At 37.2% G+C, this 20,544-nt stretch overlaps 1 long non-coding RNA gene across 1 annotated transcript in view; it reads right to left on the reverse strand.

The window, feature by feature from the left end:
• LOC112955281 overlaps positions 1–20,544 on the reverse strand; it is a 70,644-nt gene that overhangs the window by 23,160 nt on the left and 26,940 nt on the right. Inside the window, exon 3 of the long non-coding RNA XR_003250858.1 lies at positions 13,485–13,576. This is a non-coding gene — a long non-coding RNA (uncharacterized LOC112955281). The remainder of the gene's footprint in view (positions 1–13,484; positions 13,577–20,544) is intronic.

Raw genomic sequence — 20,544 nt, forward strand, 5'->3', positions numbered from 1 at the left:
GTGCAGGGGGTTGGACTAGATGATCTCTAGAGATCCCTTCCAACCTGAACCATTCTGTGATTCTAAGAATTTCTGAGGCATACGGAAAGGGAATAGTTGTTGTTTTTTCTAGGATTAAAGTAAAAAGAAGGCAAGACTAAGGCTGAATAATTAAGTTGCTAGTTGTTCCATTTCATCCACTGAATACTTGCCTGAGACTGAAATATAATTCATTTCCAAAGAAGCATACTGGTTCATATTTCAACATGCCATGAGATGGTATAGATTGACATGGAATAGAAGAGCTATTTTCCCCTCTCAAGTGTTTCAATATATTTCAAAATTTAATTAGGTTTTGCCTAATCCAGTGTCTCCTTGTTGAATGAATGCAAAGGATGAGGTATGCAGTGGTTTATTCCTTTAAGCATTCTCTTACTAATCTTTGTGAGAATAGTGATCAAACACGCAGTTATCATCTCTGAGCCTTCATCAGCACAAGGTGATGAAGAGGCATGACCCTTAAAAAGTCATGCACACCTTTAAACCATCCAATAGCCATCAGTTTTTGGAAAGAAGCTCCTTGAAAAATACCATAATAGAGTTAGAATCTCCACATTATTTAGTCACATATGAATTCGCAGCCACAGAGACAAAAGCCACTGTTCTCAAGTTCTGCCCACATGTTCAGGATTCTAAAATTGTTATAGACATCACAGGATCATTCCAGCATTGCTCATATTTTCAGTTTTAAGTTCGTAAAAATGCTTCCTTCTGCAGGCTCAAGGTATCAAAAAGAAACAACAGAACAGATTAAGGGGAGTCTACAAAAGACTAGTCACAAAGATGATAATATTTACATTACCAAGAATATCTCTATGGAAGACACTGAAATTATGTATGTTAACGTGCATCAAATACAAACCAACAGCCTTTCTGCATTTGATCCCTCCAAAAAGTAATACAAAATGTACATCTCATCCACTACTTTACTCACCCTTTATTTCAATATACAAACAAGTGATAAGATGAATCTGATCTTGGAGCATCCATTGCAATACCAGTCATAAGAACATCAATTTCTCTTTGCCAGTTTCTGTAGAGCAATACTGGCATCCAGTGGCCAGTTAAGTAAATCCTTGGTGGCTATATTTTGGAGAGACAGCTCATTTTTATGCATCATATGAAAAGATACTTAAATTCTCAAACCAAATACAGTAGAACAATTTGATTTCTTACAACTACCCAATGAATAAAAACCTTACATTGACTCATACATACTGGATAGGTTACAAACTCATAGGAGAAAACATTTCCAGTATTTTGAACATTAGATGGGTGGTATGGGCTTTGAGACTTTTGTTGTTTTAATTCCTTCATCTTTATTAACCCACATGACAGTAATGCTTTTAACAGTCACAATGATTAGCAGCATTACTCTTTCAATGCTGTTTGTTCCTTCAGGTAGAATAAAATTCAGTGCACCAAAAATACTGATAAGTGGCATGTCATCTTGATTTTAGTTAGCAATCATGACATAAGGTGCAACAGAATGCTCTAGTTGAGTGACTTAAAAAAAAAAAATCATTGTCAGGAAAGATATGAATGCAAAGGAAACCTAACCAAACACTGGCCTTTCTTGCACCAAGTCATTTCATGAGAACTTGTCTAAGATGATTAAGCTTCTTACTGCTCAGAGCAGCACTTATTAGCACAGGAACATAAATCACTGTAGATTTTGCTTTTCTGAATGGACTGCCAGCAAACTAATATTAACTTATATGGTAGGGTAACAACATTTCTAAAAGGATGTGGGACCTCAGATATGTGAGGGAACATCTGCAGTATGGACTGATTCCTGCTCCAGGGATGAAGGAATGATCCATCAGTCGTTATTAAATTTTAAATAGCTAGTGCTATTTTAGACAGCTATTAAGTTAGAAGAATATGCAGGAATATTTAAGAACTTTAGAAATTAAAAGAAACAGTTCAGATTATAGCATCCTAATAAGTAAAATGAAGATAATTTGTAAATATATATAAAATTTCTCTAGGTACTGAATGAAAGCAAGGCTTGTAGTTTACAATGATGACAATGCGACAAATGCATCTTAAGTTATGTAGCACCATAATATCAAATCATAAATGGAGAGAAATAATGCAAACCTGAGGATAGGTTCTATTTGAACTCCAGTACTCAAAACTGGAGTGTTTCTGATGTGACAGAGCCTTCTCTCATTCCCTATTCAAAGGCTGAGGGAGCTGGGCCTGTTCAGCCTGGAGAAGAGAAGGCTGAGGGGGGACCTGATCAGTGTCTATAAATACCTCAAGGGAGGCAGTGAGGAGGAGGGGGTGGCCTCTTTTCAGTGGTGGGCAGCGATAGGACTAGAGGAAACGGCCACAAGCTGAGGCACCAAAAGTTCCACAGGAACTTAAGGATACACTTCTTGACAGTGAGGGTGACAGAGCCCTGGCACAGGCTGCCCAGAGAGGTTGTGGAGTCTCCTTCTTTGGAGATCTTTAAAACCCGCTTGGATGCAGCCCTGTGCCACGTGCTCTCGGTGACCCTGCGTGAGCAGGGGGGTTGGACTAGATGACCTCTGAGGTCCCTTCCAACCTTGGTCATTCTATGATTCTATTCCTGAACAGCTACAGCTGAATCCCAGTTCTCATCTGGTATGGTATTATGCCCATTTTTGGATTTCCAAGTAGACAGAATAAAGAGACATTGACCTACTATATCTAGTTCACCAAAATAGTGAGGGGCTGGAGCACAATGCATACAAGGAAAAGCTGAGAGAATTAGGTTTGTTTAGCCTAGAAAAGGCTAAATATGACCTTCCTACTGTGTTGAAGCATCCAACTGGATGTTATAGAAAACATGGATCCAGACTCATGTGTATGCAGGGACAAAATAAGAGAGGACAAATTCAAAGTTTAACATGAGCAATTCCAATTAAATAAAAAGGAGAAAAAACAAACAAACAAACAACAAAAAAACTCCACACTTTTACCATGACAGTGCTCAAATAACAGAACAGGTACCTTAAGAACTGCAGAATATCTACCCATGGTAATACTTAGAATTTCATTGGATGCAGGTTTGTGCAATCTGCTCTAACTGGACTTTCTTTGAGCATAATGTTAGACTAGAGGATCTCCAGAGACTCCTCCACAGAAGTGTTGTCTTATTTATTGAACTCAACAAGACATACAGGTAGGATATATGAGACGTCAAATCATCAAAAGGATTAAGGGAAAGAGGCAAAACAAACACACAAGAAATAAACCCTACATAATCAAATTAACTACACTTTTCCTGTTATAAACTTCTATTTACAACATCTGGAATATAACTTAAAACACCAGTGTCCTGTGAAAACTAATTTAGAAAAAATCCAAGCAGAAGAATAATGCAGTTTGGATTTCTCTACAACTGTCTGATTTTCTTCCACTCCAGATCTCTAAGCGTTTGACACCTTTAACAAAATTACACCGATATACAGGCAACTGGTTATTTCTGGAAGCCATTTATATACACCTAAGAAATATGTGAGGAAATAGTCCAAAAAGTACAAAAGTGTTTCATCAAATTATGAGGAATTGATACTGATATCTGCTCATTTTTCCCTGTCAGGCCTCATTTTCATACTTTGTCATATTTAATCGGATTGTCAAAGTGCTCTGGAAATGTTTTTTTACTCTTACACTACATGAAAAAATGGGAGAGAAATCCTTACTTTTATTCTTATTTTCCTGGCATCTCATACCCACTTTGATCACCGGAGTTCTCAAACACCCATTACGGTTTAGGAGATCCCATTCCCCTGTTACATCATACCGACTTTAAAGTTTAGTTGATAGTATAATTCATATATTTATATGGATATGAATATATTCATATTATGCATATATAAAATGAAAAAGCAGGAAAGTAAAACTTGAAAATTGTCCACATGTATTACACCCCTGCTTTCCAGCTATGCTTCTACAGTTGCATTTTACTACAGAAAGGAACAATTCTCATACAGCAACTTCCAACTGTTATAGTAAAAGTTGAAATTTCAAGGTTTATTTCTTCAAGTCAATATATTAATTACTAAATGTTTTCGACTTATTAAAACATGCTTTTCAAATGATCATTAACAGCCTATTAGGGCTTTTTTGTTTGTTTTTCTTTCTCAGAAGGAAGCCATATGTTGATATGATAAGTCATATGATAAAAGTGAATGGCACCAATTGCCCTAAAAAAAAAAGGTCAGAGGATCTTTAAGAAAACAAAACAAAAAAATATAGAATTTCCATTTTTCCCTTCATACCACACAATGGTATGAAGGTTCTATTCTGATTTCTATTTCTAATCTGAAATGAGGTACATGAGAGTAAACAGCAAGCAGTTTCTTGTAATAATGTCTGATGCTAATTACAGTGTCTTGTTCAGAGATACAGATGTTAAAGCCTCTAGGAAAAAATTAATCAGTTCTGCACTGAAACATCAAAATTCTAAAGAAGACAGAAAAGGGAAGAAGTGCAGAGAGGAAGAAGAATAAAGACATATTTTTATTTATTTATTTATTTTTATAAAAGGTTCCTGTGCTGGCCTTCATCTTCTCCCCTTTCTCCTCAATGAGCTCAATACCAACAGATGAAGGGATTTAACAGCATTCTATAAGCAAGCTTTCTGGAATTTTTAAAGTGCAACTTTACTTCCATTTACTTCCTAATTTCTTGAGCTGTTCCCCAAAAATGTGAATTAAAATTTTGAATTTAATACAGCTGATACAAAGTCATTTCATTCTCATAAGCTTTTCCCTGATAGCTTCATTTCTCTCATTGGTACCATCATAAAATCCTGCATGAGCAAGCTGGTCCCAAAACAAATATATCTCTGAGCTGTTGAGAAGTCAGAACAGCAAATTACACCCTTTCTCTACTTCACACATCTTTCAAAATGGCACATAAGAAAATGCAGCTGAATTCTATTACCATGAGCAACTTCCCTATTTCAAAATCCACCTTGTAGAATTAGAAATAAGAGAACTAAAACATGCCTGAAATCTGCAGCAGTTCCAAGTCTTTTCCCTAAATGTTTAAAGACCGCCATTTATAACCATTTACGTAATAACTAACTGAATTTCAAAGTCCTTCTGTCTTTTTTCATTTTTTTTTTTTTAAGTAAATATTTTGTGATAATCATTTATGCTAGCCCTATATAAAGCCACAATCCAAACAACTACTGTCAGCTGCAGTCTCAGTGACCTCTGCCTGGAAGCAGACAGGATACTCTTGCCCTGCTCTTGCCATGTTTCCCCATGGACTTTCCCCAAGGGAAATTACATCCACCATTTCTCCAATTCTGTGGCTGCAGTAGTTAAGATCACAATAGTGAATGAGCCATGCACTATTAGTCATCCACTGTGATTTTCCTCTTTTTTAATATATACTTCAATAAAGCACTATCTCATAATAAGATATCTTTAGTTATCTAGATTCCCTTGTGGGCAAGAGAACATACTAATAATTAGTAATTATTAGTATATAATAACAATTAAATATTAGTAATACCAGCCCAGCAAATTTCACAGTAATAACAAAGTAATCTTGCTTCAGTGTCTTGCTCTGCTTGATGAATCAAGCTAGTTTTGCCAGGGCAGATCATGTATTTTCATATATCTTCCCTGGTATCAAAAAGAGTGGATGTGTATTAAGATGTAGCACTTGGTTATGTAGTATCATGCTTCAAGTGGGTCTCCACCAGAGACAAATCATGGCTACAGAGACTGATGTTTCATGCCTTTGATCTACAGAGAAGTTAAAAGTTGTGTAGCAAAGGAGACAAGGCACTACAAAAACACCACCATGACCATGATATCTTTGCAGTTTAAAGCAGTGTCAGGGAAATTAACTATTTTAAGTACTACATCTCTACAGGTATATGAAGAAAGAAAGGGCACAGACAATCCACAAGATTTACTAAAGAATCTAAGGCCACTGGAGTAGGACAAGAGTCTGACTTCATCTGTTGTTCGCACGGTGCTTCTGGATTTGTGAAAGTGAAATGAAAACTTTAAAATGGATACAATTCATCTTAAAACCTTAATAATTAATCTGACAGCCCAAGTGAAATCCTAAAACCCATTGTAGACAATTGCTATTTGAGTCGCAGTAACTTCCTCTGCAGTCTTCTGCTCATTAGCAAAGGGCCATTAATAAAAGCTAACATTCAAAGAACTGTAGGACACAGACATCTTGACTGCAGTCTCAGACTGGGGCATGGGGCTTCAGTAGGTACTGGATGATTTACCTATCATAGCCCTGGCTCTACTATACTGGCTTCTTAATCCTTGCTCAAGCGTTCTCACTTAATCAATGCCAGTCTAGAGCTCATCATTCTTAAGTACACACAGGTGTTCAGAAACCACCAGCTTATGTTCCCAATATAAATATTATTCTCTGCTTGAAGAAACTGCTTTAGAGTACAGAAACATTTGATCTTTCATAAACAGATAGCACTGGACTTGGATGGATTTGAAAGCACAGGAGAACAGTCATTTCTTAAAATCCTCTTCAGGAATAGATTTGCAAACTTCTCCAACACTTTTCATGGACAAATATTTGAACTTGTTTTCAAACAGGTAAAGTGATGAAAACTTTGGAACAGTCTTAGAAAACACATGCAGCAAACCAAAGTGTTCTGTAATCAGGACATACATAAAAACATCTTTCTCCAATTCCCAAAATTTATCTTTATGCTTGGATAGAAAGTTTGGCAGGCTGCTCAGTCCTAAATTGCAATGCATCTCTTCTATCAAGTTGAAAGGTAAGTATCAGACATTTAACTGCCACATTTAAGTTGCTGCAGCTGGTACAGACGACCAGCTTCCCGTGGAACTTCATTGTGGCACTTGCTGATCTTTCTGTAACATTTGATGATGATGACCTTTGGAGCAAATAATCATAAAAAGCTTTACTAAGCTAAAGTAAACTTAGTACTAAACTTACTGAAGTAAGTACTAAAGTAGTACTCAAAGTACTAAACTTACTATTTTTTTTTCCTTCATTGATATGGATTTTGTGTCTCAAAATGGGTCATTTTCAATAGCACAGGTTTGGACCAATGTTACAAATTCACAGCATGGTCTCAAGTGCATGGTCTCTGGAAAATATTGCAAAGGTTTGTTCTTGGAGCTTGGGATGCAGCTAGGAAATGCCTTCTACAGGCCCACTGCAGTGCCTCCAGCTGCAGGGCAGCACCATGACCTGCCTTCCTGCATGTGACTCAAAAAGAGGTAATGGTCAAAAGAACTTGTCTCCTGCCCCAGATAAAGCAGTTTCAAATCAGCCCAGATAATTTTCAGGGTTTTGGAAAAATCACCAGCAGAACAACTGCCTGAGTATGTGAAAGTGAACTATAATATACTGGAGAATAGTATTTACTTCCCAGCAAGCACTTACAGAGGAGTCCTTGAGAACCATGATCTTTGCTTTATGATCTTCAGCATGCATTTCAAATAAAGGTTTCCAAAAAAGGCTTTTTGATTACTTTAAATAAACAGAACACTTGCTTCAGTTCAAGCATACCCATAAAGAAGGAACACAGCTGTGGAATTAAAACCATTTCTACATGAAATAATAGTCTGGCGAAAACAATGTCTGTAGTTATTACTTGCAGGTCAGCTTTGATAACTAACAGCCCCAAACAACTCATCTTTCCAGTACAAACAGCAAGTTAAAGGTAATTCCTTCCTCCTTCAGGACTTCTCACACTAGCTCAACAAAAGGCAATTTTCATCATATTTTACCAGTTTTGCACCAGCTACCTTAAACTGATGGTGGTGCCCAAGCTGTACAGTCGCACATGTAAATAAAAAATGAGGCTGGACTTAAACAACTTCTTTCCTTTACTGAAGATGAATGTACCTATGGCTGGCCACTTCATCTGTGTCATAATTCAACCCCAAACTGAGGGACCTAAAAGAAGAACAGCAAAGGTCATTAGCCCTTAGGCAGGTGCAGGTTCATTCTATATTTGCTGTCACTGTTATACCAGAAACATGCCAATGACACAAAAATAAGACAAGCTCAAAATTTTGGCCATGTAATTCCACAAGAGGCATCATTTGAGCAAATCCCCTTTTGCTCCGCCTTCCACATTGCTAGGCATAAAGCAATAGCCCCAGGACTGAGCTGAACAGCTTTCAATTCACAGCCAGAACAAAGACTAGCAAAAGAAATCAAACTACTTGCTTTTGGTGAGGAGTTGCCACCAACTCCCATAACTTTTTTACCTCTTCAGACTACAATTTCCTTTTAAGTACATTATAATGTCATACATAAAAGTAAATATCACATTACAAGTCCAGCTACGTAAGACATACCAACTCATATAAATTACAAAGCAACACTAAATGTTCTCCTTTAAATAAACGACCTCAGCTTGTGACTGGGACTGTAATTAATTTTTTCTCTTCCAGCAGTTGGAAAAAAGTGGCAAGTGGTGGGTTCCCTCTGCATAGCCTCAAACATAATTGGTGGAGCTCTTTAATTAATGTCTTTTCAATTTTTTTTTTTAAATTTTCTTTTTATTTAGTATTTACACACCCTGCCAACTACTTAACTCTTGTAAAAACCTGCCTTACACAGACTGGCCAGCCCACTTTCAGAGAAGTAGAACAGGTTGCAGACAGAAGCCTTTGGGAAGGCCTTTGAAAGCCTTACAAGAAGAACCCGTACCTAAGAAGGGAAGAAATGCTGTCCAATATATATATATTTTCCCTCCCCATCATATGCAAACTTCAGAAAAGAATCTGTAAATAGCTCAGGCTCATTAATGGCAAGAACACTTCCATGTAAGACCCACAGATAGGTGCTACCACACAGGCCTTTTTACACAGTGCTACTTGTGTCACTAGGTCACTTCATGGAAAGGGTGCGCTCAGACTACCAAAAACAAACTATCAGAGGCTTTTGTTTGTTCTTGCATTTTTAAGTGATAGGTGCAACTCAACAACACTGTGATAGCAGATTCATGCCAGGCAGTGACTGAGGACTGAGGGACTGTCACTAATGCAACAAAAAGCTAACTTGGACCAACTTTAATGATTATTTTGCTGTGCATTTGGCAAAACTGAACACTTCACTGTCCATTCACAGCTTTCTGTTCCTCACTGTGTGGGGGGAAACCTCATTCTGAACTCTGAGCACGAGGCTGGACCAGATGACTCCAGAGGCCCTTGCTCCTCTGTCCCACAAGATCTGGACTCGCAACTGGTGAAAGCTGGATGGAAGTGATAGAAAATACCACTCAAGTTATAAACAACTAATATCAGCAAGTTTTACAAAATATAATCGGATAAGATCAGAAATCCTTTACATGCTATGGTCCTGCAAGTGGCCAGCTGTTCTGCAGGTCACTTTTTCCTCTCTCAGAACAGGTGGAGTTGCTTGTTGCTGGAATCGTTGCATCAGACCAGGTCAATTGCTCTCTACAGCAAGTCAACACATTGGAATTTGTTTCTTCTTTGTAGCTGAGCAAGCAAATATGGTGTGCATTAACGACAGACAGCTTTTCTCCTATCCCTCCAGATCAACTTTATGGCAGTGACAGGAACAAGTCATTGGCCCTTAGGCTGTCCTGCCAAGCATTCAAAACAACACACTGGATATAGTCAGAATTACTTAAGAAATTTGTAAGATGAGCGTTTGTCCTGACAGAAGCAGTTCAGTTCAGAGAATCTAACAAACTCTAACGGACCAAACAAAATGAAAGTCCTGAATTATATCAGTTTTTCCAATAAGACACTATGAAATACTGATATATTAAAATCAGCACAAAAATCATATGAGGAACATTGAAAAGATATGTTAAAAGCAGTAAATCAGCAGATTAGCAAAGAAACATAGGAGGAAGATTGGGAAAAAAAAAGGTAAAGCTAAATTTCAGAGATATCATAGTTGTCAAATACAAGATCATACAGTGCAGTCCAGTTTTATTGATGGATAATGAATATCCCTCTGTAGGTCTCCGGACCCATTTTATTGCCAAGAAAATTTCTTCCTCAAGGGTCTTGGACTGGGCTTCCCAAGTTCCCTCTACATTCAGAATTTGGGTTATGTGTTTAGGAACTAAATACATACTTGAATAAATAAAAAACCTCGTATCAGCATGCAACAGATTTTACCAGTCTTATGCTGAGGTGATGAGAGCAGTTAATTACACAGTGCTCCTGAGGGCAAAGGGTAAGACTTCAATCTGTTAATCTACAGCTTTACTATGCAGACTATTTTTTTTTCCAGCATCCTAACCCAGTCTTCATGCAAAAAAAAAAACCCACAAGTAAAATTATTTTAAAACAATGAATTGACAGACACTTAAAGGCAGTGCTTTAGTCTTAACAAATATGAGCTCTTAAAAAGGGTCTGTCCAAAATTGTTTCCTATAGAGAAAATTAACTCTTTAATGTCTCTTCTTTTATTTCTCTCTTTTTTTTTTTTTTTTTTTTTTTTGATGGGGATAATTCTCATTGGACAATAGATCAATTCATTGGCTTGAAAAAAAAATTAACAAGATTGAGATGCACATCTGCAGCATAAAACAAACTAGAAATTGTGGCCAGGAACCCTTGGCAGTAAAACTGCTGAGACTATTAATTATAACTTTTGTTTTTATTGGAAGAAGCTGCTAAGAAGTTAAAATATATGGTGCATTTTGATATCATGGACAGTAAAAGGAATGATGCCAACTTCAACTCAGTCCAGCCTAAAATTACATTTCAGAAGAAAGAAAAGCAACTGCTTACAGATAATTCAAGGACTGTATTTAGTTTAAAATTGATCATTGAATAATTCACTAGTATTACAAATTTAGGCAGTCCAAACTGTAAAGTTAATACTAGTTTCCATCAGTTCAAGTTCTAATTTGTTTCAAGGTTAAACCACTTTTATATTTTCAGCCAAAAGCATCAAAACCCAGTGGCTTTAATATGACAATTTTTACTTCTGTATACTTTTTAAGAAGTACCAGAGACTGGAGAAGACAGTTACTGTCACTTGTACTTAATAAGTACCCATTTTTTTGTACATCTCAATGATTCCCACCCATCATTAGCAGAGATACCTATGCTAAGTCTGCTGTACTAGAGCAAGGTTGCAAACACAAACTTGCATTATTCATGACACTTCTAGTGCCTTGAGTTACCTTCAGCAAGAAGTGCACATGTGCACTATTATACAAACTGACTAGTGGATAAATGCCAGCCAAAGTAAGAAAAACTGTGCGTGAGTTGGAAGAGTGGGAGGGAAATGGAAAAGAAGGTGAGATCTCAATTGAAGGCAAAGAAACCATCCTGTCAGCTGTGAGCATCCACTGCTAACTGCTTATAGATATTTTTTCCCCCAGAGACAGTTTGTTTTAGTCAGTGGCATCCTTAGAATATTTCTTTCATTATCCAAATGTATCTTTTAGACCATTTTTATCATGGCTCTTATTAGAGTTGGTAAAAACATACATATGATTTCCATTCTCTGGTCCCTAAAATGTCATTTTTTACCTCAGCAAAAATATGACAAGCAAGCTTTTGCTTCTGTAATTTAGTTCAGCCTTCAGTTATTTTTGAAGTTGAAAACATAGGAAAAAAAACAACACATACTAAAAACACACAAAAGACCCATCCATCTTTCCATACTTGACTTTTGAAATGTGAATTGTCAGTTCAAAATTCAACCTGTGCAGTTTACTCCATTTTCTGTGAGCCGAGGGGTCACAAGCAAGTTTAACAGATTCAAAGATACAGAACAGATATCAGTTGTTGTACAGTGTCTTGCTTATGCTATGAAAAGGTGTGGTTTAAAATACATTCTTAGGGTGTTCAGTTTTAGTAAGTCACCGTTAAACTCCTCGAGAGTGTCTGAATGAGGCCAGAGGACTTGCAGGACTTGTCCTGCATGGCAGCATCTCTCTAGAAGGACACCACATCTCACCAGGCCTGGTACAAGAGCCAGCAAGAATGTTGGGTTCGCAGCCTCCTACTCTCATTTCTCTCCTTACAAGTTCAAAGAGTTATCAGATCTACTGAATTTCCTAGTTGATGATCATCAGAATATGATTCACACTTGTCTTTTAATAAATAATCTTATTTTAGAATCCTAATTTCTAAACATGGAAGCTGTTAGTTCCCTCTCCTTTCATGAAGGGCTTCAGTGCTTTGTTCCTACATGCGTGATGTCATACTTGGCAACACTGAAATGATTTTCTTTCACTTAAAGTTCTTCAGAAAAAAGAAAATATCACACAAGAGCAAAGAGTTGCAGAAATTCAATACTTATAAAAATCTTCTTTTTCTCCTTTTTATGATTTCTCTGTGATTAGCATCAGATATTACTGCTCTAGTGAGCTCTTAGTCCATATCTATCATTTTACTGCTTTGCACTGAGCTGGTTATGGGTTGCTAATTACCAAGGATGTTCTATTTAGAAAGATTCAGGGGGTTGAAGGGCTGGTTTTACTAAGTATGAGAATTTTTATGGCATGCTGCACAAGGGAAGCTTCTGGACTGCCAGAGAACAGGGCAACAAGGAGAAGGGAAGCAGAAGGTGAAAATTCAGGAAAGGAGGAGCCTGAAGCACAGCTAAACAGCAAGGAAGAAAAAAGCCATGTCCAAGGGCTGGAAAGAGACTTTCATGGACCTGCATAGGATTATGTAAAGTCGGCTGCAGCCCAGAAGGCCACCATGCTGCTGTCCAGAGAAAGATGAGAAGGTGGCAATTATTTCAGACTATATTCTCACTTTTCTCAACTAGAGACTACACCCAAAACTACTGAATATTTCTACTATTGGCAACCCCATCATTTTTACCACTGGTAGTTTCATTACCTCTAGCTCAGTCAATTAGAACATTGTTTCTATACATAACCAATAATTGCAGATTTTTCCATGTATACTCTTTCTTCAGCTTTTCTATAAATCCCAACACTTGTAAGATACCAAATTGCCTTTGCCACACCTTAGTCATCTTCACTTTCTTCCTAAGTAAGTCTAGACAAGAAAACAGGTTTTTTTTTCCTGGCTAAGAAGACATCAGACAGTATGTAAGAATCCCAGCACAGTGCTCATTATCTTTTTTTTTTCCTCCTGCTTCTACAAAACCACTACCTCTAAGATAGTCTAGCTGGAAAGCACCAGAAGAGCAGTTTCTGCAAGTGGCATCATTAAAACCTGTTTGTCAACACATTTTTTTTTTTAAACTAACCTCTACACCCATAACAGCTCATCTTTTTTGATTTCTAAGGAGAAATTGGAAAATTTTAAAGAATGAGAGCAAGAGACTGAGAACTGTAATAGTTTAAGTTCCACAAACTAGGCACACTAGACATTTTCTTGACACCTATTTAAAAGAATGCATGCAAACATATATGCAAAATATGCCTTTATCTTCCAGAAAGAGAACCAAAGGGAAAATCTGAAAAGGGGCAAGGGAGAAAAATACTTGGCATCTGTTTAAGCTTATACCTTCTCCTTCAGCCAGATGACTGAAACTGGCATGGTCATAAGGCCAGCATCCACTAGTCATTTCAAGACATCCAGTCCTCTTCCCTGAGTTCCTAGGGAGAAAAACAGTGTTTATGTTGCAGAGAAAGGCAGATATTTGACAGATATTTCACTCCAAAAAAGCAGGGCTTTTCAGTAATCTGGCCCTCACTCTAATCTAGTGTGAAATGCTGACATCTGTCACGTAGACTCTTCTGACACCAGTAGCTAGTGATGGACAACAGGCATGCTGATAGCTAATACCTTACAAAACTCATGAAAAAAACAACTATTTCTTAAAAGAGAAAAGTTAATCACCAAGTTTTCATCCATTCTAGCAAGAATAAACTGCACTTACAACAAGAGCTGAAAAATCCACTTGCCCTGAGCAAATTTTCACACTCTTTTGTTCTATCTTTAAATTTGTTGACACTGGAGCTTTAAGGAGAGGCCCTAACAGAGAAAACATGCGTCAAAACTGACCTAAGTCAGGATTTATGTGGTGATGAGACCACACTTGCTGGTTTTCTAGAATATTTGACAGTAATTCTCCTCCCCTCTGGGTTTGGCACTCACTGGTCCCTGTGGTAGGTCCAAAGAAATGGTCTCACACCGAGACATCTAGTAGTTTACATTGAAAAAATGTCTTCAGATTGGAGATGATCCAAAGATAACTCCAGTAATATTTTATTTCCTTTATTCACTCTTGGAACTTCTGCATTGGACTTTGGCAAGGTGACACCACAGTTAATTTTGAATTCTGCGATCAAAAACTGCACTATTGAAAATATATATTATAAAAAGTTCACAGGTTGTGACTATCCTGCCATACAGTCAAAGCTCATAGAAATAATACTTAGCACTAAGCACCACTCCAGTTAAACATACAAGTGCTTAAATCAAGGATTATTTAACACCTAACTCAAGTCTAATCATATTTGGGGAATTTGCACTGATTGAGGCAGAATGGTCTGGGTATTTTTTTTTTCATTTACTGGACACGTGCTTCATCTTATACTCTTATAAGGAACAATGTTATTTCTATAGAAATGACACCAAGGAACCCCAAATGGCTATGACAGCAGCTGACATCATGTATTTGACTGTAAAAATCAAAAGCAGTTTCAATGTAATTTCTAATTAAGAAATTACTAAATACAGCTAAGAAATGTAAGCTTGACACATGCCAGCCTTTGTCAAAAAGGAAGTTATCTCCATTAGCCTTTCCCTTTAATACAATCCTAACAGTTATTTAACAGTCAGCTTCTGCCTTAAGGACGGTAATAATATTCTTAAACATTGCCATCTTCTGGTAGTCCATAGCTAACACAAATCCTGTCAGTCTGCATCACATATTTAGCTTTTCCGGGCTGGCAATAAAAAAAATGCAAAAAACCCTACGAGACAGACTTGAGTATTCCTGGATGCCAGATATTACTGAACATTGCAGGAGATACTTGAAAACCACCTTACTTCTGTTTTATTGAGTTTTTCCTCTCTCTATGGTTACAGAAAAACTGGATGCCCATTAAGCTTGACTCCCCTTTGTCCCTGTTATCTAAATATTAATGAAGTCTGTGTCCTGAAAATTGCACCCAGACTTTCCACTGTGTGTTCTTTCCAAGAGGAATAACATCATGCTCTGGCCACCCTTCCAAAGGAGAAGTTTTGACAGACCTCATTCCACAAGTCTTAGGACAAAAATAAGGCAGGAAGGCTGATTTAATTTCTCATTCACCCCAATCCCACTCCTCAGGAAGAATCTGCTAGTCTTACAGGAAGATTATGATAGCTATAAAGAGATAAAATTAAACAGTGGATACTTGGATTTCCAAATCCTTCAGCATTAAGTAAGGACATTTCTTAAAAAGTCTATCTCCAAAGAAGAGTCCATGGAAACAAATATATTGAAAGATAAGAAAAATAATCACACTGAGAGGTCTCAATTATCAGTTATAGCCATATATCGCAATACACACATTTACAATTACAATCGAACATGCAATATCAGCTATACTAACTACCGTTATTTAATCTCTTCTAGAATAAGAAGTAAGCCACAGTTGCAATATTATGCAAGATAAATAAGTAAATATAAAATATTGAGTTGTCAGGTATGGGTACAATCGGTGGTGAAGGCTCATTTAGCTCACTAATGTTCTGTTTAAAACAGATTATGGATAGCAGTCATATGGTAACAATTGTGGTCTTCCATTTTCATAATCATTTCATCATTACAGCAAGGAAACAATCCTCAGTTTTCCAGTGCTTTTACCTCTTCATTGCAGAGCATTAAAACTTTAGCACTATCTTTCAACAGTCTTTTCCCACATTTTTGTGGGAGAATTTTATATCTACACATACACACACATATATACATATACATATACACACTGCCAGTCACATTTATGCATTTAAAGAAGTAGTCTTAAGAGGTCTGAGAAGTCTTCTTTGTCCTGATTTAGGAGAAAGTAGCAAGCCCAAGTCAGTATTTAGATTGGTGCTATAGTGAATTTAGACTTGATTTTTTAAATACTATTTTGAAGAATAAAGCTAATAAAAGTGTTTCTTACAGGTTTTCTGCTGTCAAAAGTTTTTTTCTATAAAATTCTTGAATTAAAAGATTTTTTATTTTTAATTGGCTACAAGAATTGCTTAAAGATCCTTTACAATTGGCTTTATGGAATAAAAAAAGGTCACCCAAATGAGAGTCTTTCCAGCAGAGAGATACAAGTACTCAGAAAACAGTTTGAGCGTGGTTAAAAAAAAAAAAAAAACAGCCTTCCATCTCCCACAAATCAGAAACAGATTACAGTTCTCTTTAAGAAACAATACTAACGACAGAGTTAGAGAGAATGACTAAACTCCCACTGATAAACTAGATTTCCAAGCCCTCATTCACTAATAAAATCAGGCTAATTAATTTCATTAAAAAAAAGATTCAGAGTGTGTGTGTCTATATATATATATTTTACAAATGTAGTAGAATATAAAATTTGCATGCAATTCTAAAGTAAACTAGGCAGAGAGGGATTGGCAGTATATTATAGCAAGTCAGAAAACAAACTGAACTTCAAAACTCAGATCTGTAATTTTATAACCCAATTTAAGGTCAAATAGTACTAGAGCTTTCTTATTGATGAATCACATGCTTTGAACACCAAGTCCTGCAAAAAGTAAAACCAGCATTCAAGGAAAACTATAAAAGCACAAGAGAGTACAATTAAAGAGCAGCTGATGCTTTTCTTATGTACTTACTGCTTATTAAATAAAATTAATTTTAATATTAATAAATTATTTAATTATTTCAATAGCTCTTTCTCTCTACCCTTCCTTACAGCACAAAAATATTCTTTTTAATTCCTTGAATAAATGTTCAGCATCTTGTACCTTAATTCTCTTACTGGGTTTTTCCACAGAAGAAAGTATTCAAGCACTTAGTTTTCCTGATTATAATAGTAAGTGGAGGTCCTTTTAAAGCCAATGGGATTGAAAGAAGGCTTAATAGTAGGTTCCAATTTACACAACCAACCTCAGTTCCGAGACAGGCATGAAAATTCCATCTTGCCCTAATGAGACATTCATGTTCCAGCTGTCAGAGATTTGAGCAAGTGTTAAATAAACTGAAATACATTATTTACTAATTTCCAGATGCTTTCTTTATGTTTTTACCTTTTGATTTAAGGTCTGCACCTGCTAGACTAATTTGTTGGAAGATCCTAGAAAGAAAGGTAAAGCATAAACTATAAAACATACTGCAAATATCCTTTTTGCTTGGAAATTTCCCCGTTTTCCAGAAAGGGAAGAGGGAAAAAGAAAACTAATGTAATGGCCCAGCAAAGTCCCCTTGCCAAGGCAGTGTAGGAGTTGAATTGGGATCAGGATCTCTCAATTACTTCCCCTCTTTTTATTCCCACAGAATTAGCTTAGGTGAATCTGCTTAGCAAGCTGGTGCTGGCAAAGTACAGCTGGCTCTCTGTGAATAAAGATCACACTGCCAAAGAGCACACCTTTATTTTAGATATCCAGCAGAGGCTTTGCTTTCAGTGGTGCTTCACTCCCACTTCCATGGCTGGATTCCCTTCACAGCATTCCAAAAAACCACCCTGAAGAGCAACATGAACAAGATGCAGATGGAAAACGCAACAGGATTTAGGATCCGAGTTTTGCACCCAAGGCACACTAGCGTTTTCACAGGAGACTGAGCTATTGCTGTGGTCTAAGAATTTATTTCTTATTGCCGTTATTGCATTTGGCAGTTAAAGCATCTGCTTATTAGCAATGGACATCCTACCTGGTTTTAATTTTGAAAGGCTAGTACCACCATGGGTGGGATCCAAGTTCAGTTTCACAGATGATCCAATTTAATACTTCTAGCTTTACCTCTACCCAAACTGCCACATCTCCTTTCAAATCAGGATGTGTTAACTATGTACAAAAGGTTTTTTCCGTTGTTTTTGTTCTCTCTCTCTCTCTCTCTCTCTCTCTCTCCGGGAAGAGGGCAGGGAATGGAGGGAATTAATTCCTTAACTACTTGTCTGTCCTGTCAAAACTACTTCAAATGTATCATCTAGGCCTGACCTTGTACCATAAAACCGTAAGAATCAGGAGATCTCTAGTCAAAATTCCCATTGCAAATGGAGTCAAACTATGAGCTCAGACCAGATTGCTCAGGATTTTAGCCAGTCAGGTCTTGGGAAACTCCAAGAATGCAATTCTGTTGCACAGCCTGTCTGGACAATCTACTTTACTGTCCTCAGGATGAACATATATGTATATATACATAATATTTTCAATTGGAGCTTCTCCTGTTTCAGCTGATGAATGTCGTCTCTTACTCACAACAACCTCAGCAAAGAGCCTGGCTCCATCTTCCCACTAACCTCCCTGCAGACCATAAAGGACTGCTCCAGCACCCACCTGAAGCTCTCTCTTCTGCCAGCCAAACAAGCTCTGGGTCCTCAGGCTCACCTCACAAGGCAAGTGCTCCAACCCAACCACCCCAGTAGCCGTATGCCAAACGTACTCCAGTGTACTGCTGTCTTTTCTGTGCACAAGGATCCAAAAATAACCAGTCTAGAGAGCACCTAAGAAGTGTAGAGGATGAAAGTCACCCTCCTTCAATTGGTTAGCGCAGTCGAGATACAATAAAGCTTCTTTGGTGCCAAAGGATAAACTGCACATTCAAACTTCCTTTCAACCAGTTCTTCCATCCCATCAGGATTCCCCTGAATGGTGTCTGCTCCTTCAGATACACCAACCACACCCTGTAATCTGGTATTATCCATAACGTTGCTTTCTGTCTCCCCTTCCAAATTTTTGATAGATATATTCAACTGTACAGGTCTCAGGACAGACCCTGAGGAACTCCATTTGCCTCCAGGTTCTGTAAGTCATTAAGGGTTACCAACATCTCTGGTTAGCCATATTGGTCTCCTGAAATCTAATGAGCATGATAACACACTGTTCCCTGCTTAAAAAGAACAATCCCTGGTAGCTCTCAGGCTTCTCTAATCCCAAGGGATGACTCCTAAGGGAATAAAGTTATTAAAGCTAATAATTTGGAAGGGAGTTCACTTTGTGATTTGGCCTGTTCTGTTGGCCTAGAGATCTACTTTCCTCTGAAAGATGGGTCACTGACCAAGAGGTGTCACCTTTACAGCAATTAGACAATTTTGCAACAGAACTTGTTTATTATGATTAATCTGAGTTTAGCCACTGAGTTGATTTATCAACATACAAAGCAGCTGACTGTGACTCAGTATCACACTCATAAAAGAAATTCCACTGTCTGTGATGTTTCCACTAGCTGCAGATTTAGATAACATAGATATGTAGATTTTAAAATACGAGTCATAAAAATTCAGAGTTTTTTTTTCCCCATCCTCTTTGAAAAGAAGGATCATACCAGGATTTTCCATCTCCTGAGGCAATCTTCATTTGTTTTGCATTGTTTCAGAAAGACAGAGAACTTGATCAGTAAAACCTGCCATTTTGCCAAAATGAAGGCCTGCACACAAGGCTTTATTTAGAATTTTAAATCCCACCATTTGCCCACATGAGATATTCCTTACCTATTATGTCCACTCCTATAACATCTGCTAATACTTAGAATTGCATTTAATTTTGTTTCTGGTTTGCAAAAAAAAAAAGCAGCAGCCAGTTATTTCCACAAGACTCAAGAAAAGATTCGATGTTGTTAACTGCCCAGTTAGTTAAGGAATCCTCTTTCCTCCAAAACCTCAATAGTTAGCTTTGCAGGTAGAATTTTGAGCACTCAGATGGCATCAGGAGCCTTTTTGTTTGATACTACACCAGAAAAGCGAGGACTCCTGTACTACTCCTGCTTCCAGGAGTAATGTACTCCTGCTTCCAGGACTTTTAAATCTGTGCACTATGTCAACAGCAGAGAAATAAATGGGGCAAATAAAGTGAATAGTAACTTAATTGCTAAGGGGTCCCCACAGATGCAAGCAGATGGAGAATAACAGCTCACAGATGATAATTCATTTTGTACAGCAGAATAAGTTTGAAAAAGTAGTTTCTATCAAATGTTATGCTAACAATTGCCCTAAAAATATTAAAGAGTTAATAGTTTAAAAAGTGTACATGCTACTGAGGAGAAAGAGCATTACAATTATGGAAAGCAGCAGGATATCATAAATATTTCTGCAAAGTTCTCACTTATTGCCAAGTTATATTAGTGTAGTCTTAGCTTTCTTTCAGGAATATGATCATCTCTGGAACTGTTAATTCAGTTGTACTCTTTATAACTCTAATTCCTCTCTTTTATTCAGTATCTAATTTCAAAAGCAGGTATCTTCTGCTATCCCTACAGGAGCCGTAAGTTTTTCTCCAAGCTGCACCTCCAACAACAAGACACGAGAGCCAAAAATTTTTGTCTAAAGCTATAGAAATTCCCTGCACTTAATTAGATTCCAACACAAGAGATTCCACTAGGATGTCTAGACAACCACTTGCGGCTTAAATAGCTTTCTCATAACTGAATTAGGAAAAGCGCATAGTTTGATGAGATGGCTTA

Source organism: Nothoprocta perdicaria, unplaced genomic scaffold, assembly GCF_003342845.1.
Source record: "Nothoprocta perdicaria isolate Ctin4 unplaced genomic scaffold, notPer1 scaffold_55, whole genome shotgun sequence".
NCBI classification, from domain to species: domain Eukaryota; kingdom Metazoa; phylum Chordata; class Aves; order Tinamiformes; family Tinamidae; genus Nothoprocta; species Nothoprocta perdicaria.